This window comes from Castor canadensis, chromosome 16 (genome assembly GCF_047511655.1).
Source record: "Castor canadensis chromosome 16, mCasCan1.hap1v2, whole genome shotgun sequence".
Lineage (NCBI taxonomy): Eukaryota > Metazoa > Chordata > Mammalia > Rodentia > Castoridae > Castor > Castor canadensis.
Window position 1 is genome coordinate 48,558,317 of NC_133401.1, and position 21,342 is coordinate 48,579,658.

Below are 21,342 nucleotides of genomic sequence, written 5' to 3' on the forward strand. Positions count from 1 at the left end.
TTTCTTATTAATTGCTCTTGGCCTCCAAATTTTAAAAGTTATTTTAATTTTTGGCCATGATCAGCTTGGTGTAATGAATATCCTTGCACAGATTCTTTCTTTAGAAGAAGGTGAACTTACTTGGTGGGTGGAAGGTCTGCACGTGACAGGAATGCAGAGCCAATATCAAGCTGTTCTCTCTCAAGCAGTGTGTGATGGCACCCCTGTACCAGATAGCGTTGGCTTTTACCTTTTTATTTTGCCTTGCCAGCTTCTAGTTTTATCTTTCTCTTGTGTGTGTAAAGTGTGCACATTTTCTCACCATGCTTAATGTTACCCTTTGCCTATTTTTTCAAAGAAAGTATTTATTATTTTCTTGTTGATTTATTTTTTTACATTTTTTAAATGATCATATTTTTATTGTACTGAGGGTACATTGTGACATTTATCCAAGTTCTTTTAATATATCAGAGTTGAATTCACCTCCTCCATCATTCTCTATCCCACCCCCATTCCTGGAATAGTTTCAGCAGGTCTCATTTTTCCATTTTCATACATGTGTACATAGTATTTCCATCATATTCAGCCTCCCACACCCTTTCCTTATACCCATCTCCTTCCCACTGATACCCCTCCCCCACCACCCCGGACAGGATCTGTTTTACCTTCTTGATTTTAAAAAATAAAAAGACATTTTTGTTTGTTTCATTGTGACATTTCCACGTATATATGTAGTACAACTTGAACTGGTTCATCCCCTCTGTTTTTCTCCTTTCTACCTTAGTCTCCTTCTCTTGATGATTTGTAAGATCTTTTTTTCTTAACAGATGTGAGTTGGTATCTTGGCTAGTTCAGGCTACCATAACAGAATAATATAGACAGCTCTCTCTGAGTCTCCATATTTACATATGGTGGATGTGTCACAAACATTAATCTATGTCAGTTTCCTGATCCGTTGCCTCCTGTTAACTATCCTTTTTGGCTCCTGCGTGTTCTGCATGCAGTCCAAGTATCACCACCAGGCCAATTTGGCTTAAACTCCATTCAGAAAGGTGTTGATTCAAAGCCCTCTTATTTCCCCCTTGAATCACCCCACATTTTCTCTGTGTTGTTTACTTGGTTCCATCTGCTTCCCCACACCAATTTAGTCAGAAATTTCACTTCTTGCAATCAATTAAAGCAGATCATTCCTCCCCTAAAGATTCAATTACGCTGTTCTCATCGCTCAAGCTCTTGATCAGGTATACACCTCCTTCAAGAGAATGTGCTGTCTGTGCAACAGATCCTACCAGTTTATATAGATTCTTAAGTAAATTGTTCACATGTATACATTTTCCACTGATTGATGAGGTACCTGTGTAGTTTTTGCATTTCATGTATTTTTTAGATTAACAAATATACATATTTATGTATGCAACAAGATTTTTAAAATATGTACTGTGCATGTGTGGAAAAGCTACATTAAGCTAGTTAACCTGTGCATTTACTCACATGCTTATTTTTTGTGATGAGAACTCTTGAAACCTACTTTGTTAATGACTTCCAAGTATAAAATACCTTCCTTCCCTCCTTCCTTCCTTCCTTCTTCCTCTCTCTCTCTCTCTTTTTCTCTGCAGTGCTGAGGTTTAAACCCATGGCCTTTGCTTGCTGGGCAAATTGAACAATACATCTCAATACCCAGTATGTCTAATATTCCTTACAAAATGTCCTTTAGAGACTGAGGCAGAGATGATCAGTTGTTATTTGATTGACTCATTGACTAGTTGAGAAAGATCAGGAACAATTTATCTGTGCTCAAAAGCAAAGTTGAAATATACAATACTAGAGAAGGTAGTTATCAGTGATGGATTTTTTCCCCATAGATTTCTTCTGATGTTTTAGTAAACCAGAGAGAATACTCTTGAGTGGAAATTGAAAAGGCTTTCCTAGTTGTATTTGGTTCATCTCCAAATGAGATTACTTATGCATCACAAGGCCCCTAGAGAAGTGGGCGAGTCTGTGTTTTTATTTGTAGTTCTTGGATGTAGGTTACACATAGTCCATTGCCTGTAAGTTCATCCATTTACCAATCATGAGTATCAGGGGCCCCAAAGAATTGTGGGCGGGGTGTGTAAACAAGTACCCAATCAGCAAGGACCTGAGTATGTTGCTGAAGGAGGATTTGGGCTTGGCTTAATTAGAGTACATCATCGTCATATCCTAGCAAAACCACCTTGCCAGTTTTGACCCCTCTTATAGGCAAAACTTTAAAGGCCTTTAAATAATATTGAGGTCTTTAAATATTTGTTCTAACTTCCTGAGAAGGGATGAAAGAAGAAAAAGAAAGAAGGGGAAAGAAAAATCCCTTCCTGACATAGCTTAAAAAACAAATATCTGGAGAGTTTAGGGTACCAGGGGAGGCTTCATGCAGATATAGTAGGATGAGACACCAATGTCCAATTCCTAAGCCTGACTATGGGGGCCTCTGAGCAGTCCTCCTCCTTTCTTTGGCGGGGGCATTTTGAGACAGGGTCTCACTATGTATCTCAGGCTGGCCTTAAACTCATGGTCTTCCTGAGTGTTAGGGTTATGTCCAGCTCAGAGAAGTCTTAATTTTTTCATTCCTTAGCTTCAACCAACATAATGAAATTAGGAAAACAGTGAGCTCTCTGGAACATTCACAGAGACATGACAAGAGTATCAAGCTATCAATAAAATGCCAATACCTATCATTTTAGTGCAGTAATGCTATGATGAAGCTATTAAGAATTTTTTTAGAGGGGCTCCAAACCCCTAAGGGTTATTATTCTTCCAACGTGGCCATGTGAGGCAAAGATGGGTATCATTTCTCATCGTTTGCTTCAGATCCTACAACTGGTTTCAGACCAGAAATGGTGCTTACAGGAGGACCCAAACTATGGTATGGGTTGGGAGATCTGTAGCTCTGCAGGTTTCATGTTATAAAAAAAGAAAATCTCTCCTTCAGCCTCGAGACTTCCTGGAGCCAGCTGCTCTGGATGGTGGCACAGTCTGTGTCCTGCTAGGCCTCTGTGAGTTAGTCCCATTCTGGGAGGCAATGGTTGGGGTTGTTCAGAGCAGCACCCCTGTGGGAGCTCTACCCTTCAGATACAGAGCAGGAGAAGCAGAATATAGCCCCCTGGCCTAGCTTGTCCTATAAAACTACTCTTTAAGAATTGGATAGAGCATCAGTAATATTATAAAACATAAGATGTGAAGGTAGAGGATATAAGGATGTGTATTGAAAGCTATTGAGAAATGGGAGGTGGGAGGTAAAGGGGTAAAGGAGAGTAAAGGAAGGAGTTGAATGGATCAAAGTAAAGTATACCCACAGTGGGCATGCATTGAGACACCCCTTTGAACATCAACTCAAATATTAATAATGAAAACCAGGACTGTAAAATAGGTACAGTGTGTGGGAAGGTACTAGTGGGAGGGAGGATGAACAAAAGAGAGTAAGGTGAGGGAATATGGTTGATGGACTTTATATACTTCTACAAAATGGAACAAAGAAACCTTTTGCAATTGCTTAAGTGGGGTTGGGAGAGGGTTTGAGTGGAAGAGGTGATGGTGGTGATCTAACCAATGTACAATACAAACCTAATCAGATTGTCACTATGAATCTACCATGTAATGAATTCATTATATCATAATAAAAAAGTATTAAAAAAATTGGAACTGACTATTATAAATGAAGCACTTCACTTTCAACAGTTTCCTGCTTCTCTTGAGAGCTCAGACTGCTGACACTTGACACACGTTTTCTTGTGGCCATGGGGCTGAGGTTGGGCTCCACCTCTCTGCTCCAGTCACTGCTAATACCTGCTAGAACTAGCAGGTGGAAGGGATGACAAAAGTGGGGTCCCAAGGTCCCCAGAGCTGCCCCCTCCCTCACCTTGAGAAACAGAACTGAGAGCAGAGCACTGTTAAAACCAGGCAGGGGGCTGGTGAGGAAGGTTGCTTTCCATGCTGTCCCCTTTCCCTGTGATGAAGCTGGTGACACTGTGACAATGGCCTGAGCTGTGGCGAGGATTTGGAAGACCCATGCTGTCTCACAATGAGTGAGCTCTGTAGGAATGCATGCACCTGGAGCTTTTCTGAGTGGTGAAAGTGTCCCAGGCCTGGGACTACCTGCCCAGATGGGATGACTGGAGCTCCTGGTTTCCTCCCCAGAGTGAGGCCTTCAGCTCATCACCTGCCTCTATGTGGAGCCTAGCAGCTTGGAAGGACCCTCAGGACAACTCTTCCAGAGAGACAGGAGGAGAGACTCTTGGGAACTCCTTTGTGTTTCCATTGCTTGAATCCTCCAGCTTCTGAAATTGCTCTCCTGCTTTTTGTTGTTGTTGTTGTGCTGGGTGAAGGTACACTGAGGCTTTTATAAAGTTCTTACAATATATCAAATATATCATACTTGAACTCATCATCTCCATCATTCTCCTTTTTCCTCCTTCTCTATTCTTGGAGCAGTTTCATCAGGTCTCATTTTTCCATTTACATACACATGTACACAGTATTTGTACCATATTCACCCTCCTACACCCTTTCCTACCTCCTTGCCTCTCTCATGGGTACCAACCTTCCCCCAACTAAGCAGGACCTGTTCTGTTTTCCTGTTCGCCAATATTGTAAAAGAAAAAAAAAAAGACATTTTTTCTTGTTTAAGACAGTTACATGGGAAATTTCCTTGTGGCACTTCCATGTATATATGTATTATAACCTGAATTGGTTCATCTCTATTTTTTTTCTTTTTACCTTAGTCCCTTTCTTAAGGTGATTTCCATTGGTTTAAAAATTCTATATTCATTCTTATATAGAGAGTATATCATCCATATTCACCTTCATAACTTCCTTCTTTTACCCTCTCTCACTTGTATGTGACCTCCCCTTAGTGTGACCTGCTTTTCATAATATTGCTGTATTGTATTAAGTCTATATTCCACATATGAGAGAAAACATGCAGCTTTTGGCCTTCAAGTGAAGTTAGCCAGGTCCCCTGGCTTTTGTGCTGGAAATATTTTGCATCTAGACACATGGCTGTGATGTTTTCAGCGAACTCTTTAGGATTCTGTGGTTGTCTCTCCTGGCTCAGGCAGCTGAGGTCTTCTGATAGCTCTTGTTTACCTCTAGGGGGTATTCTTTCTTTAAGACAGGATTATGTAGCACTTTCAGCTCCGTGTTCACTGAAACATTCTTTTCCTGGGGCTACTCAGCAGCTCCTCCAGTTTGGGAGGCCTCAGCTCCAGAATAAGCTGAGTGTCTGTTTCCACTCCAGAAACTGGCTTTACGTGGATGATAGGCCAGGAAGGGTGAAGTGGGGTGTCCTTGTGAGAGTCTGGGAGAAAGTGTTGCCAATTTCTGATATGCTAAATACCAATGAGGCACACCACACCATAAGACCCTGTCTGTGGCTCATGTCTTGAGGAAGGCAAAAACAGCTCACAGAAATCTAGGAGCAAAGGGCTGTCCTCAAAAGAGCAGGGACAGAAGGTTATCCTCCTTGGAGAACAAGTTCACAACTATTTTTGGGTCATAATTCTCTCAAGAAATAAGAAAGTTATGGACACATGTAGAGTCCAGCAGGGTCCAAGAGGCTCCCACTGGGGATTCCCATGGGTACACCCACATGAGGCACATGTGTCCCACTGACACCCAGCCACAGGCCTACTAGAAGTTGGGGGCCCAGGGAAAATCTCTGACTAGAGCTTTCAGTGGAGAGCGGTCCAGAGCCCTGAAGAACTACTACCCCGCTCCGAAGTCAAGCAGAAAGCAGTAGCCATTTTCTAGATAATGGCCAGTTCCCATCCCCGGTATTTCTTTCTTCTGCAAATTCAACGTAAAGTGTGCTGTTTGCTTGATAAGCATTGCCTTCTCTGTTGCTCTTGTCTCCCGGCCTGGGTGTAGGAGGCCAAGGCTGATAAATGAGGCCCTGGCTTCTGGTTCAGTGCACGGCTTCTGCTAGCCAGGACTCAGCAAACTGGGAGGACCTGCTCCAAGGAACCATGATTTGCAAACTTGAAAATAAATCCTGCAGCACTGACTGTGTTGGGCCTGTGATAATAAGAGCCCCTTATGGTCTCAAAGCTGGTGTCTTTGAATTGATTTATCATGCAGACTGTGGGGAGCCATAGGCTCCCACTGCTAACAAAGAAAGGAAGGCTTCCTGGCTACATTTTGGATATATTTGTCTCAGTGGGAGAACAAGCTTTGTGGATCCTGACCAAATCCCTTAGCAGTGTGGCTGGTGGTGGCCTTGGCTCCAGGCTGTCTATCAGCAACAGCACCTGGCCAGAGGCTTGGGGCCAAGCCAGTGAATGGAGGACCCTGTGTGGGCACCATGTGAGGGTCTGTAGGCCTAGCCCTAACCTCTGAAGTTGTGTCTCAGGACCTCAGGGCCTAATCCAGAGTTGGGAACTTGGGGCAAAATGGGAGAGCCTTGTTCATACTTAGCTCTTCTACCTTCTTCCAGTGTCACCACCTTCCACCACCCCTAAGGGCACATCCCTCCCATGCCCAACCCGCAGTGCCAAGTCTGCTGCTATTTGGGAGAGGCTGAGCTTTGTACAGCTCCTACACCACCCCATCCCTGAATCAAAGCACACACGTTAGTAAAGCCCTTACTCCAGAATTAAAAAGAACTTTCACATTTCAACATCAAAATGGCTCTGTGAAGTGAGCAGACTTAATACTCACCTACCTCTTCCCCCTCCAACTTGTCCCCATTTTACAGCTAAGGGAGCCTGAGGATATAGAAGGCAGATGAGTGACACTCTTTAGCAAAGGCGTGGCTTTGCAGAGTCCTGAATTCAGGGTCAAAAGGTCTGAATCCAAATTGTGACCGTGACCTTGGTTTACAACCTTGCCTCTTTTACATGTTTGTGCCTCTTCTGAGCTTAACTTTCCTTATCAATAAAATATGAATGATATAATGCATGGAGTTGGTATGAAAATTGAATGAGAAACAGGGTGGGTGTTCAATGATGGTGGTGGTTCCCCATGTGCCATGTTGCTTCATTTTTTTACTTGCTTATATGGCACGCCTGTGTGGCACCACTTCACAGCTAGTTAGCATCAATAATGGCCCAGTGTGAGGCTGACATAATATTGCCAGGACATTTCTCAATGTCTTCCCACCGAAATGACCGAGCTCATTTATTATGCTTCTGCAGTATTTTAAATAGCATGAACCCAAAGGGCACTTTCCATTCTCGTTCACTTGGCAAATCACTACGTGCACACTGCCACAGTCTCCCTGGTTACTCTCTGGAGCGTGCTGGCGGAATGTTAGTTCGAAGGCAGACAGAGCTGAGCTAAGGAGTTCATATTTTCAAAATACAGTTTTTTTTTCTTTTCACTCAGAACTTTTCACTAAAACCACTTACAGCCTCTCATTCTTAAAGTTGTCAGTTGTCAGTTGAACCACCCACACACTCACAGTCACAGGCTGCTTAGTCCTTCACTCAGGAAGGACTTGGTGGTTCCGGGTCCTCTACAGAATCACCGCAAACCTAACCTTGATCATGTGACCATCATTCATGCTCCATTGGCCAAACACAGTCCCTGGTGCCCACCAGAGGATGCTTTCTTCTCTCGCCCTCCACTTCTTCCATGGGTGATACCCTTCCTCACCTTCAGCCCTGTCTCCCCAGATAGAACCTCTTCCCCAAATCTTCCTTTAGTCCATGCTGCTGTCCCTCACAAGCCCCTGGCCCTTGTCTGTCTTTCATAGACCACTTAATATGTTGTACTTTGAGGAACATTCATGAAATCTAATTTACCTTTTCTCATAGAAATTTTCTTGAAGACAAATTTCCTGCCTAATTTATCTTCATAGCTCTATGACACCAAGTATGGCACCTGTCACATACTTTCTTTTTTTTTCTTATTATTTTATTATTCATATGTGCATACAAGGCTTGGGTCATTTCTCCCCCCTACCCCCACTCCCTCCCTTACCACCCATCCACCCCCCCTCTCTCTCCCCCCCACCTCCTCAATACCCAGCAGAAACTATTTTGCCCTTATTTCTAATTTTGTTGTAGAGAGAGTATAAGCAATAATAGGAAGGAAAAAGGGTTTTTGCTGGTTGAGATAAGGATAGCTATACAGGGTATTGACTCACATTAATTTCCTGTGCGTGTGTGTTACCTTCTAGGTTAATTCTTTTTGCTCTCACCTTTTCTCTAGTTCCTGGTCCCCTTTTCCTATTGGCCTCAGTTGCTTTTAAGGTAACTGCTTTAGTTTCTCTGCGTTAAGGGCAACAAATGCTAGCTAATTTTTTAGGTGTCTTACCTATCCTCACCCCTCCCTTGTGTGCTCTCGCTTTTATCATGTGCTCAAAGTCCAATCCCATTGTTGTGTTTGCCCTTGATCTAATGTCCACATATGAGGGAGAACATACGATTTTTGGTCTTTTGGGCCAGGCTAACCTCACTCAGAATGATGTTCTCCAATTCCATCCATTTACCAGTGAATGATAACATTTCGTTCTTCTTCATGGCTGCATAGAATTCCATTGTATATAGATACCACATTTTCTTAATCCATTCATCAGTGGTGGGGCATCTTGGCTGTTTCCATAACTTGCCTATTGTGAATAGTGCCGCAATAAACATGGGTGTGCAGGTGCCTCTGGAGTAACCTGTATCATAGTCTTTTGGGTATATCCCCAAGAGTCTCACGTACTTTCAAATGAATTAGCAAATTAAATGGATAGATTAAAATCTTTAAAGTGCAGAATAAAAATGGTGGAAACAGTTTGAATTATTGAAAAGTCTGAATACACTTGAAACAATGTAGTCCCATGCTCTCAAGTATCTATTGTCAACTAGGCTGGTCCAGTCTTGCCCAAGCTGTATCTTTAGAGAACCTATTTTAATGAATAATTAATCTATTATTAATATTATATCAATTATTTATATGGACTTGGTGCTTCTGAAATACTTCCCAGGTCTTTGAAGAGATTTTTTTTCCACCTAAATATTTTAATATTTTTGTTAAAAATAGAGATACAGTTTACACTAGCAATTTCTTGTTCATAGTATATCATATTTCACCCCAGGTTTTCACTCAATGACCACAATGCCTTCTGGGGGACCACCAGTCTTGGGAGATGCTCCATGAAAACCACACATTTTATGGTTGAGGAACTTGGGAAACTGTCTTCTATAACTTACTCTTAGAGACTCCCAGCTCCTAGTTTTCACAGCAGTGCTATATCATCAGACTTCACAATCAGGAGGGTTTTCTTTTTATTGACCTCTCACCCATCCAAGGAGGCTTCTACTTCAATTTAGAGACCATTTGCTGGGACCTCTGGTGTGGCAGGCATCCAAGCCAAAGACACAGGGGACTCAGACATTGTCCCTGCCTTTGGAACACAACTGAAAACAAATCATGACCAGGCAGAGTGATGAGGACCCCAGAGGCATGGAGGCACGAATTGTCCCCTCTGTCCTATCCATTCACTACCCACTGGGGGGCTGATTCCTTTCTGAAACCCACTCCTCACTCTACTCTGCCTTCCTTCCCTGTGGCTGAGGACAGACACAGATGTCCTGCCTCTCAGCTTCAGCCCACCTCTCACCCTAGGAAAATTTCAGAAAGCCCCGCACCTTCGTTTCCAAGCCTTTCCATTAGGTAGTTTTAGGTTGAAACATGTGAAATTGGCAATAGTCAATCATTTTTATCCCCAAATGGCAATTTCATATAGTTCAACTTAATACTTCTTCCTTTTGGAGTGAGAGGAGGCAAATGGCCTGTCCTGTTTGGGCCCTTTGGCTTCTCTTTTGCAAGCCACTCCTTGTGTCATTCCTCAGGTTGGTGGGTCCTGTGGCTGTACCTTATGGCATTATTTCCTCTGAACACTCAGGGTTCATCCACTCAGCTCCATGAAACCCCAGGCCTACCCTCTCTCCTGAGATGGGCCCTGCATTTCCCATCGCCAAGAAGGTCCTGCCATAGGAAGGAAGGAAAGAAGAAAGGAAGGAAGGGAGGAAGGGAGGGAAAGAGGGAGGGAGGGAGAGAATGTGGTGGTGGTGGTGACCCACCCTGTGATGGCCCCTAGCCCCAAAGCAAGAATGGATATAGGAGTGTGGACAAGACTGGCACTGCTGGAGACATGGCTGAGGCCATATCATCACCTTGACGGGCACCATGATTTAATTTCTATATCCTTCCTGCAGTTTCTTCCAAACAAAGGCTGTCTGGCAGAGAGCAAATATCTTTGCAAAGATGGGAAACTGCAGGTACCAAGAAGTAAAACCCCTAGTGAATAGAGCAGAGAAGACCCCTGGTCAACACCAAGCTCAAAAGTATTTACTGAAATGAACAGACAGAAGTACAAATGGGATGTAAACTAGTCTAATCAGTATGGAAATCAGTAAGGGGGGGGTCATCAGAACACTGAAAATAGACCTATCTTATGACCCTTGCTGTATCACTTGGGCATATAGTGAAAGGTGTGTAAACCAAAACATAAGAGAGATAGCCGCACATTCATGCTTTTTGTAGCACTATTCACAATAGTCAGCCTAGGTGCCCCCAAACCAATGAATGGATAAAGAAAATATGGCATATATGCACCATGGAGCTTTATTCATCCATAAACAGGAATGAAATTATGTCATTTGCAGGATAATGGATGGAACTGGAGATCATGTTGAGCAAGTTAAGCCAAGCTCAAAAAGCCAAATGTTTTTGCTCATATGTGGAATCTAGACCTAATAACAGTGATGTGACATGGGTGTAAAAAGGGGACAGTCAGGGGGGTCAGTGGGAGGGGGAAGAGGGTGTGAAGGGTATTGGAATATGTTATATATACATGTATGCATGTATACACACATATATATATATTTGTGGATAGCATAATGAAACCTACCAAACACTGTTTACAAAAGGGGGGAGGGTTAAGGAATATAATACAGGGGTGAACTTGTTCAAAGTACACTGTACATATCTATGGAATTATCACAATGAAACCCCTTGAATATTAATGAGTGCTAATAAATAAAGGATCACCAGCCTGGATTAAAAAATAAAAACAAAGACAGAAAGTCTCTCTGGTTGACAATGTCACAATTGTCATGTGATTGGGTGTTCATATTGTATATGATACGATGAGTGTGCTCCAGGGGACAAAAGGAGACTGTGGGCCCCCACCCAGTGGAGGAGAGGGATCCTTTAGCCAAGTGGGGAAATCATATTGGACATATCAGAATACATTTGTAACTTCCATGACCCAAGGGACAAAATATTCTCATGGACACCGTGGTCACATTTTATGCAACGGATGCTTTTCTGAAGACATTGCATAATTCAAGACAAAGTTTCCCAAAGCAATAAATGCAAAGTCGGATGTGTTCCAGGAGAACATAAATCTATAATTACTGTGTTGTCTTTTTGCTTTAAAGCTGTTTTTTATTTTCTTAGCATCATTGTTAAGATTTCACAGAGCCTTTCCCTACATTAACAGGACATCAGAGAGTGTGGGTGAATTTTGTTTTGGCGTTTTACCATGTCAACTTCCCTTGTAAAGATTTTTGATTTGGGGGAGTTTTCTATAGACTTTTGAATTAGCAGGCTCAGTCAAGAGCTTTTAGATGACAATGCTGCTCTAATAGACATTAAAGGATAATAAATTATGTCTGCAAAGATTAAAGTATTAGCAAAATAGTCACCATGATTCTATTCAATCTTTGATGTATGCAAACAGCACTTAGATTTGCAGACTACCAGATCCTAAAAAAGGAAGGCAGGCATTTTGGAGGCCTGACACGGGAAACATGTAGGCTTTCCAGGGTCCTCTGCCAGTCTTGAAATTATGCAATTCTTGATGGTTTGTTTTTTAATTGTGGAGGATTCACATTAACTCCAATTTAGTGAATAACATGAGATTTTACCAATCATGTTTTCTATGATATGGCTTCAGACATGGATAACTCAGATTTTTATGAAAGCAGCCATGCTGGAATGACTGATTCCATGTGCCTGGTAATTTATATTGGCAATCTTGCAGGGGGAGGGCAGGGCCTGAGAAGATTTGAAGAAAGGAGGAGAAGGGAAGCCATGGGCAGCAAAGGGAAGGGGCTTTCTACCTCCAGAATGCTGCTCTGCATGAGGACTTCTGACAGCAAGGCAATGAAACCAGTGGACTGACTCTCTACTCCTACTGGAAAATACCGGGACTCTCCAGGTGTGTGCATTCATGAATAGTCCTGGAAGGCGGCTCTCAAAGTGTGATCTGGGAATCAGCCACCACCACATCAGCTGTACCTGGGAATTCAGGGCTCTGTGGATCGTGATTCAGAACTGCAGGACAAGTCCCAAGATTCTGCTTCAGTAAGGAGCTCCTAGAGGATACTGATGCTTCTGGGGCACAGACCACAGTGAGTGGTGGCTGCAGGGTGCTTTGGGGGCCTGCCTATCCCCACCACCACCACCACTACCACCAAATATCTTTTCCCTTACTTGCAAGTGCTTAAAGGAGAAAAGGAGTAACACAAAGTAACAGGATTTGTGATGAAATAATCTTCCACAAGATGAAATGATTGACAGTTGCAAGGAACTCTGCCTTTGTGATAGTGGAGAGATGAGATGGTGAGGGACCTGTCTTTGACCCCAGAGAGAGGCCAGAAATGGGGGTCTGTGGAAGCCAAAGTCATTTTTGAAGATTTGACCATTCTGTACGGGCCAACCCAGCAAAAACTAAGCTACCAGAGCCTCTCAGGGTCTCTCAGGTCTTAGGCTGCGTTTGTTATTTAATATGTCTGACTTCACATAAAGGAGCTTTGTTTGAAGAGGTGAGCTAATTGTGGTATCAGGGCATATGATATAGACCTTGCCCTCAAGGACTATAATGTAACTTTTAACTATTTCCAGAACAACACTCAAGCAACCAAACTGTTCAGAAACCGCAATGATTAGTTTTCAGCTTTTAAGTACTTTTTCGTTCTGGATAAAAAGTAGAAAATCTTGCAGGAGCTGCTTGCTTCTCCAAAAACCATAGGTCCATTACATGTCAAAATATATTCAGCTTCTTGGGGAAATGAGATGACAACTAATTTTCTCATAAATGTCATCGTGGCATGCACCCAAAGACCAGCAGGCAATGTGCAGGGATGGAGGAGCTACGCGTAGGATTACTCACATTGACTTTCTTCTTTAAATGTTTCATTCCTTGAACTGTGGTTTTAATGATGTTTAGACTCTAAAAAACATTCAGTTTGGAAGGCCAAATGGTCTCTGAACTGTTTCTATTGTGCATTGTATCGGGAGGGATAGAATACCCTCATTATTCCTCTACAGTCAGGACAGGAAAGCGATTAAACCTTTTGATAAGAAGATAAATGATAGGAAATCCATCTGAAAGCTTGCACTGCCCCAAGTCAGAGTTTCCACACGGAGCCAGGACAAAGCCTTCCTTCTGTGTGGGGCGCCCTGGGCAGCCTCATCTTTCCAGCTGTTGTCCCACATTGGCTGGGGCACTCTTTGAGACCCACACCTGTGGTAGTTGTGTTTCCTGAAAGCAGGACCCAGGAATCTAGGTCAGCCCCTTCTTATGAGCCTCTAGAACACTCAACACTTTTGAAGCAAAATAGTTCTATGTCTGCATCCTTGAAGCTCTGTGGCACACATGGGCACATGTGGGTTTTTGTTGGATGGATGGATGGATGGATGGATAGATGGATAGATGGATAGGATAGATGGGTAGATGGATGGATGGAGGCTTATTAAGTTTTAAAGAGGCTTTCATTGAATGGTTGGCCCTGTGCCAGACCTCTCTATATGAGCTGGTAATTGACATACTTGGATCTAGTCCTACTCCTGTCATTAGAGTAGTAACACTATGTAAGTAATTTACTGTCCAAGGCACAGGCTTCTCTTTTGGGAAGTCAGAAGGAGCCCATCTTTCTCAGAAAGTCTTTGTGGACAAAATAATTTATTTGAAAATTATATTCATGGACTCCTACATTCTCCAACAGCTCAAACCACCTTCCCTACCCCTGCTTCAAGCTCTCCTTCGAGGCCTTGAAGGCACTCAGGCACACAGGCCCTGCAGCTCCCACTCCCTCTTCCTTTAGCTCAGGCTGCATAGAGCAGGGTCTGGATTCCAGTCCTGAGTTTAATATCCACAGAGCAGGGAACTGAGAGATTTGGAAATGCTACTGTCAGAGCCCAGATGCCTCCATGGCTGAGCTTCTGCCCTTCAAGGGAGGATGGCATGATTACATTAGGACTGACCAACCCCAAGACGAATTCTCGTCTTAGTCCATAAAAGTGCCCAAGTTGTGAATAGCAAGGATGCAGATTTTTAAAAATCTAATTGTCATTTCTTTGGGAAAAAAAAGTTTCCTTTTCTTATGTATAAGTAAATAAACAAAAGAAAACCTCCCTAAACTTTCCATTAGTCATTCTGTTTATGCTTTCGATCTCTTGTCTGACAAATTAACAACTTTGTCACTTCCACAAGCCATATTAAGCTCTCTGCCCTTTTGGAATTAATTGTGATAGGCTGACAGAACTCCAGAGAGCCTTGAAGAATACATTTGACTCTATTGCCGGCTCACTCTAAATTTTGCCTCACTCATGTGAAATCAGTGGGACTTTGTGATCCTGAATCAGAGTTTATCAAATTAGAGCTTTCTTTGGTGTCACAGTAAATTAGAGCACAAATGATTTTCTTGAATAATACTGATGCAACAAGGCTGATGGTTCTATTTGCTGTCTTGTTTATAAAATGATATTGTTTACATGAATTAATTTAAGCAGCTACTTTAGCTAGGATTGAGGATAAATTTATGTTTGGACCCCAAATTTCCCATATTAGCACTGGCTAATAAACTTTTTAAAAGAAGGACACATCAATGAAATTACTTTGGGGCTACACAGATCTTTGGTTTAAGAATCAAATGATGTACACTTTGATCCCGGTTTTTCCATTTACTTCCTGGCTGTCTAGAGTAGATGCCTGGTGGTTTTTCCTGTCGCCACTCAGGTCCTTGTCTTCAAGTATCAGCCACTCTTTCCATTCATGCTCCATGTTTTCCCTGGAGTAGGTCCCTCACTCCAGCTCTAGGGACATTAAGTGATGGTGATTAAGTTCACACTGGACAATGCAATTCAATCTGTGACTTTTACTGGAACTATTGAGAACTTTCTTAATTTTTCTCTGGGGTTGCCCAGAGGCCATTTTTGTTACCTCACAGGAAGACAAATGCATTGCCAAGAAACAGAGAAAGACATAGTTAGGACATTAACTGAACACCTAGATAAAGTTATAACTGCAGAAAAGTAACATCTGGACCTTTCAAATACAGGAGGCAACAGTCCCCCTCCCCCTTGTCTGCATTCTTTTTCTCCTTCCTTCCTTCCTTCCTTATGTCTGCTTTGGTTTTTATCATTTGTAACCAAAAGAACAATGACCTTAGCAAATGGCTTACCCTTACTGGGCTTTAGTATATAATTGATAAAGGAAATGAGGTCCTTTTATCAAAGAGTGTTTATGGCTAAAAGGCACAATGTAGAGGCCATGAAACACTTCTGGAAGTATATTCATTCCAGGAATCAATATAGATCCAGAGACCGGAAAGAGGCAACTCCAAGGACCTTAGCCAGCTCTGCATCTAGGGAGAGTGGCCTCATTGTCATGAGAGGCCACCTCAGTCATTTGAGTGGGTTGGGAATGGGCTATCTGCTCTCACCATGTCACACCTGCACCAGAGGCTGACAACTTAATTATTGCTAATACATTGCGGCCCATGAGGCACATATAACTAGCATAGTGAATGTCCAGAACTCAGTGAGGTACAGGCAGACAAGCAATTGCATTCTTTCTCACTGAAGGCCATTTCCCCACCTGTGGAATAATGCTCAAGCAAGCCCATGGCTATCCCTGTCATTAGTAGATAATACAAAAGTTCTCCAGTCACTTTAAGTCATAAAGGGTTTCTTTTAAATAATTAGATACCTAGTCTGCCACAATCATTAGATCAAACTTAATTAAAAAATTCAGTCTTCTACCCCTTCCTCATTGGTCCTGAGCAGTAGGGTAGAGAGGATGGTTGTCTTCTTTCCTGCCCTTCTTCCTCTCGTCCCTCTCCTCCTCTTCACTTCACCAGGTGCTCTGGGTCCTGCAAAGCTTAGAGACAGTGGAGGGAGGACAGGGAAAGGATAGCAAATGTTATATTTGGCTGACACAGCCCCTATTACTTTCTGGTTGGGCAAGCTCCCAACAGGGATTTTTAATTGGTTTCTGTGCAGGACATTCTCTTCCTGGGAGAATTTAGCTGAAATGAACTCTACTCTTTCTCCCTTGTTCCCTGCACATTTAGCAGGGAGATCCACTGAATCTCACTTCCCCTCTGGCTAGCTCAGGGGTGGGGAGGGGAGTTGGGATTAAGAGTTCACCAAACGAGTTCCCTTCCTGGGGTCTCACTTCTAATCCCTGGGAAATTGCCATGGTAGAAGTGTATTCAGCCCTCAAGTCTACTCTTTCTACTTGGTTTCCCCCCCATCATCCCCCTGGCTGCAAGTCTGTCTTCAGCAAGCCTCTATCTGTGAACTTCTTCAGGTGTGAACTTACACACTCCAGGCAGCATAGACCCATCTCTCCAAGCAATTCATTTGAAACCCTCTTTGTTGGGTTGAAAAGAAGGAACTTACCCTGCCTTCTCAACCCAGCACAGACAGGGAGCACCCAGAGGCCTTAGAGCACACACTCAGTTGTCCCCATAGAAAGTCCAACAGCTTCCTTAACCACTGCCCCTTGTATCAGGGGAAAGTCTTCCCCATGACTGTACAAGTCGTCTAGCACTTTGCGTTGAGTTCGGCTTTCTTGACTTCCAATTCCCCCAAATGCTTCTCAGCCTCTGGGGCCTCAGTCAACAATGAGACATAATGGGCCCCATTTTAATATCCGAGCCCATGTCTATGATCGATGTCAGGATTTACTTCTGCCAGTGGAATGTTACTGCTGGAGGCATCTTTCATTCTACCCTTGGACCTTTCCCGAGATCATTTCTCTGTCTAGAAGACAATAGGGTCAGGGCCACTATAGTCTTGGGAATGAAAGTCACCTACCTTGCCACAGTATTCCTATGCTTGTTCCTATGCTCATTTGAAAGGATTTCAAATGAGACTTCTAGCTGCTCTTACTGGTATCTTGCATCATTACTTAGATTCTAACATGAACACCTATGTGAGTCAGACTCACAAAAAGGGAGTCCCTGAGAGGTTAAGTAGCTTGTTCAAGGTCACACAGCCCAACCACAGTAAGAACTCCGAGTGTGACCGCCTGCCCGTGATGCTGGCCTCTGGACCTTGCAAACTTCTTTCTAACTCATTATCATCTGCTAAAATCCCTTCTCCCAGTTTCCCACAGAAGCTGAGACGTCTGCAGATTCATATGAAGCAGCATGAAAACATTTCTAGAATTCATTTCCATTTCCATTTCTAGTTCTAAGGAGGTGTTAAATTCAGAGTATTTTACTGATCATTTTTCTTCCAGCAGCAATAATTGTTTTGAAGGACTTGACATGCATTTCACCAGGGCTTGGTGCTACTCACTGGGCAGGGAACAGTGGGGAACTGAATTCCAAGATCTAAATTTGCATTGTGCGGCACCTCTACAGCAAGCGGGAACACCCCAGTCTCATTAACCATAATGACAGGTGTGTGCTAAGCTCTTCCTCATTGCCTGAAATATATTTTATCCTTTGGGGATCCATTCTGATCCTTGGCCCTTTGGTGCACCCAACCTCCACAGCACTTGCTCTGTAATTTATAAAAGATGTGTGTTGCACCTGGGTGCCTCAGAAAATTTAAAATAATTTAAAAGCATTCTACACCAGCCTTAAATTAAAGCTCCCCAAATCCCTTGCCTGACGAGTGTAATTAAACTCCGACCCACACAGTCTGCTAGTACATCCTAGGGATCAGGGGGCCTGGGCTGGGTTTGTGGGAAGGAGTGTCTTCAGAGCTTGTAGGGAGAGAATGATCATCCCCCAGACAGCAGGGCAAACTAAGTGCAGACCCGAGTCTATAAATAAAGCTTGCCAGAGCACCATCATTCCAACATGCTCTACCTTCTTCATCTCTCCTGCCCATCGCTGAGGAGTACGGTCCAGACTGGCTCACCCCCAGTTTTCAAGAAAACCAGTAAGGTGAATGAACCATTTTCTCCCAGTGTTGGGGTCACTTTGCTCAGCCAAGGAGGTCTTCTGTGTGCTGTGCGCTTGAGGCTAGACCTGAATAAGCTGCTAAAGCAACAATGACTTCCCATGTTACCTTACATACCATTTTCTAGATCAGGAAACTTGAGATGCCATGAAAAGCACTGAATTTGGAATTAGAGGGAAGCTGGTTTGAGTCTTGATGCTACCACCCACTGAGGGAGTGGCCTCCTGCCAGTAACATGACCTCTTGGCCACAGTTTCCAGAGGCAGGCAGATAACAAAGCCCACTCTGCAACAGCTGTCTTAACAATTAAACAAAGTAACATTTGCGACTTTGCCTGGCACAGGGATGGACACTATGGTGAATTCTCAGGGTGGTGCTGTCACCACGGCACAAAACTCACCTGATGTTTAGCCATTTGGCACTTTTTTCCCATGGTGGCAGATCATTCCGTTCTTCCTCTTGTTTCCAAATGTGAAAGTGAATGTTGTTCCATTAGCTCCCAGATAATCAAAGCTTGGGACTGTAGAGAAACAAAATGATTCCATTTAGACAATAAAGAAAAAGATTAGCTTAGGATCTAAAAGATCGAGACAATGTTAACTGTGTACTTGGGACTGGAGGTTCTCCCTTACTCCCTAGAATTGCAGTCACATTTGGCAACCTCACTGGGCAGTTAAATGTGACTAGTCCCAAAATGAGACACCTGTACTGGATGTACATCTGCATCCCTTAAATATCTCCCTAAACATTTCCATAGTGATTACAAGTTGTAATGATATTTTAGGTATAGGGCTAAATAAAATATATGTTGAAAATTAATTTCACTGGCTCTTTTAGCTTTTTTTGTGTATTGGGTTTGAGCTCAAACTTGCTAGGCAGTTGCTCTACCACTTAAGCCACTCTGCAGGTCCTGCTTTGTGTTGGGTATTTTTGAGATAGGTTCTTAGGAGTTCTTTTGCCCAGGCTGGCTTCGAACCACGATCCTCCTGATCTCTGCGTCCTGAGTAGCTAGGATCACAGGTGCCAGCCACCAGCACCCGGTTTCTTTTAAATTTTTTAATGGAGCTACAGAAAATTAAAAGTTACTTATGTGGATCACATCACATTTATGCTGGATGGTGCTGCCCATGAGGTGTCCTTTGTCTCCAATGTAAGAGGTAGACACACATCTGAATCTGCTCGAACAACAGGTTTTGTGTCTGGATTCATGTGTGATTGCTCAGAAACCTCAGAATTCACACCAAAGCGAGGGGGCAGCACAGGATGACTGAGTCTGTAAATGTCCCTGGTTCCACCATGACACAAAAGCCTTTGGGAGTAAGGTTGAAAAGACTCTTGTTCCTGGGTCTTCTTTCTCTGCCCACTGAGAATGGGCAGTTTCTCTCCTGATTATATTACAGGAAGAGGGATAAAGAGAGGGAGAGAGAAGTGAATGAAGAGGGAGAGAGAGAGAGAGAGAAAGAGGGTCAGGGAGAGAGAATGAATGAGGTTGACCTACCTAAAGTCATCATTTATAGTTAAGAAGAATTTCCTCCACCTAGCCAGCCAACTGATTGGCTGTTCCTAGTCATGAAAGTGTCTCTGAGCCAATCAGCTATATGAGAAGGTCAGTGATAAGACTCAGATCAACCACCCTGTTCAAACAGCTTGGGCCTCTTCCTTCCTCAGTGGCCATGACAGGGACCAATTCCATCATTGCCTTGGCCAATAAAAAAATATTGTTAAGATTAATGAAGTGTGATCAGTTTCAAGGAGTGATGGTGAAAAATGTTCTGGAGTAGTGATTAGTTAATGAAGAAATAGGACTCCCTCCATGACCATGGAGCTGAATCTGACCTCTCAGCTCTTTTTCAGCTCTTTTCTATCCATGTGTATCCAATTGCTATTTGGATTCTGGACAATGCACAGAGAGAATCAGGTGGGACACTGCAGAATGAACGGACATCACACTGCTGTGGAAAGAGGGCCCTTGTTATAGCCCTAGTATGGCCTTAATTGTATTTCCCTCAAATTCTAAACCCCCAGAACTTCAGAATGTGACTGTTTAGAGACAGGACTTTCAAAGAGGTGATTAAATTAACATGAAGTCATGAGGACTGTTCCTAATCCAATGTGACTGATGTCCTTATAAGAAGAGATTAAGGGCTGGAGGTGTGGTTCAAGTGGTAGAAGACTTGCCTGGCAAGTGCAAGGCCTTGACTTCAAACCCCAGTACTATTAAATAAATAAGTAAATACATAAATAAATTAATTAATTGATAACAAGAGGAAGGACATTCAAAGGCACAAATGAAGAAAAGAAGCCTTAGAAGAAGCCAGGTGCTGGTAGCTCATGCCTGTAATCCTAGCTACTCAGGAGGCAGAGATCAGAAGGATCATGGTTTGAACCCAACAGGGGAAAATAGTTCACAAGACCCTATCTCAAAAAACTCTTCACAAAAATAGGGCTGGTGGAGTGGCTCAAGGCATAGGCCCTGAGTTCAAGCACCAGTACCACAAAAAAAAAAAAAAAAAAAGAGAGAGAGAGAAAGAAACCTTAAAAGACAGTAACTGATACCTTGATCTCAGATTTCTAGCCTCCAGAATTGTAAAAGAAGACATTTCTGTTGTCTAAACCACCCAGTCTGTGATAGTTTTTTATGGCATCTCTAGCAAAGGAATATAGCCTTCAATAATGAACTTGCACAAGTCCAATTTTTCTGCCTGCTGGCTACATATTTGTGATTGAAGTAGGCAGCCAATGAGTTTTCATGGTAAGAAGCCAGGTGAGCCAACCATCCAGGTGTTCAGCCCTCCCTGAAACCATGGCTATAGGCACAAGCCATCACAGGGAGCCCTTCCTTCCTCTTTGCCACAGTGGCACACCAGCCAGCAACTCCTTCCTATTCTGTTAGCTCCTGGAGGACTAGCTCCAGTTTCTATACCTGCTGTTTGCTGTCTTTCCCTCCCAAGTTAGCAGCAAGAATACAAGGACTTCCCTGGCTTCGCTACAACTGAGAGGCAGACATTTTTTGCTTTGAAAGTAAAACATGGGAGTTGCAAGAACTGCCACCTTTTTGGTGAAATTGGCCCCCAAAGAGCAGGTGGCAAGATTGCTAAGTTCCAGGAGAAGCTTAGCTTGTCATTTGAGGCCTTGGAACTTTTTTAAATGATGTAACAAAACTGTGTACACAAAACTTTATCAATTATGCAT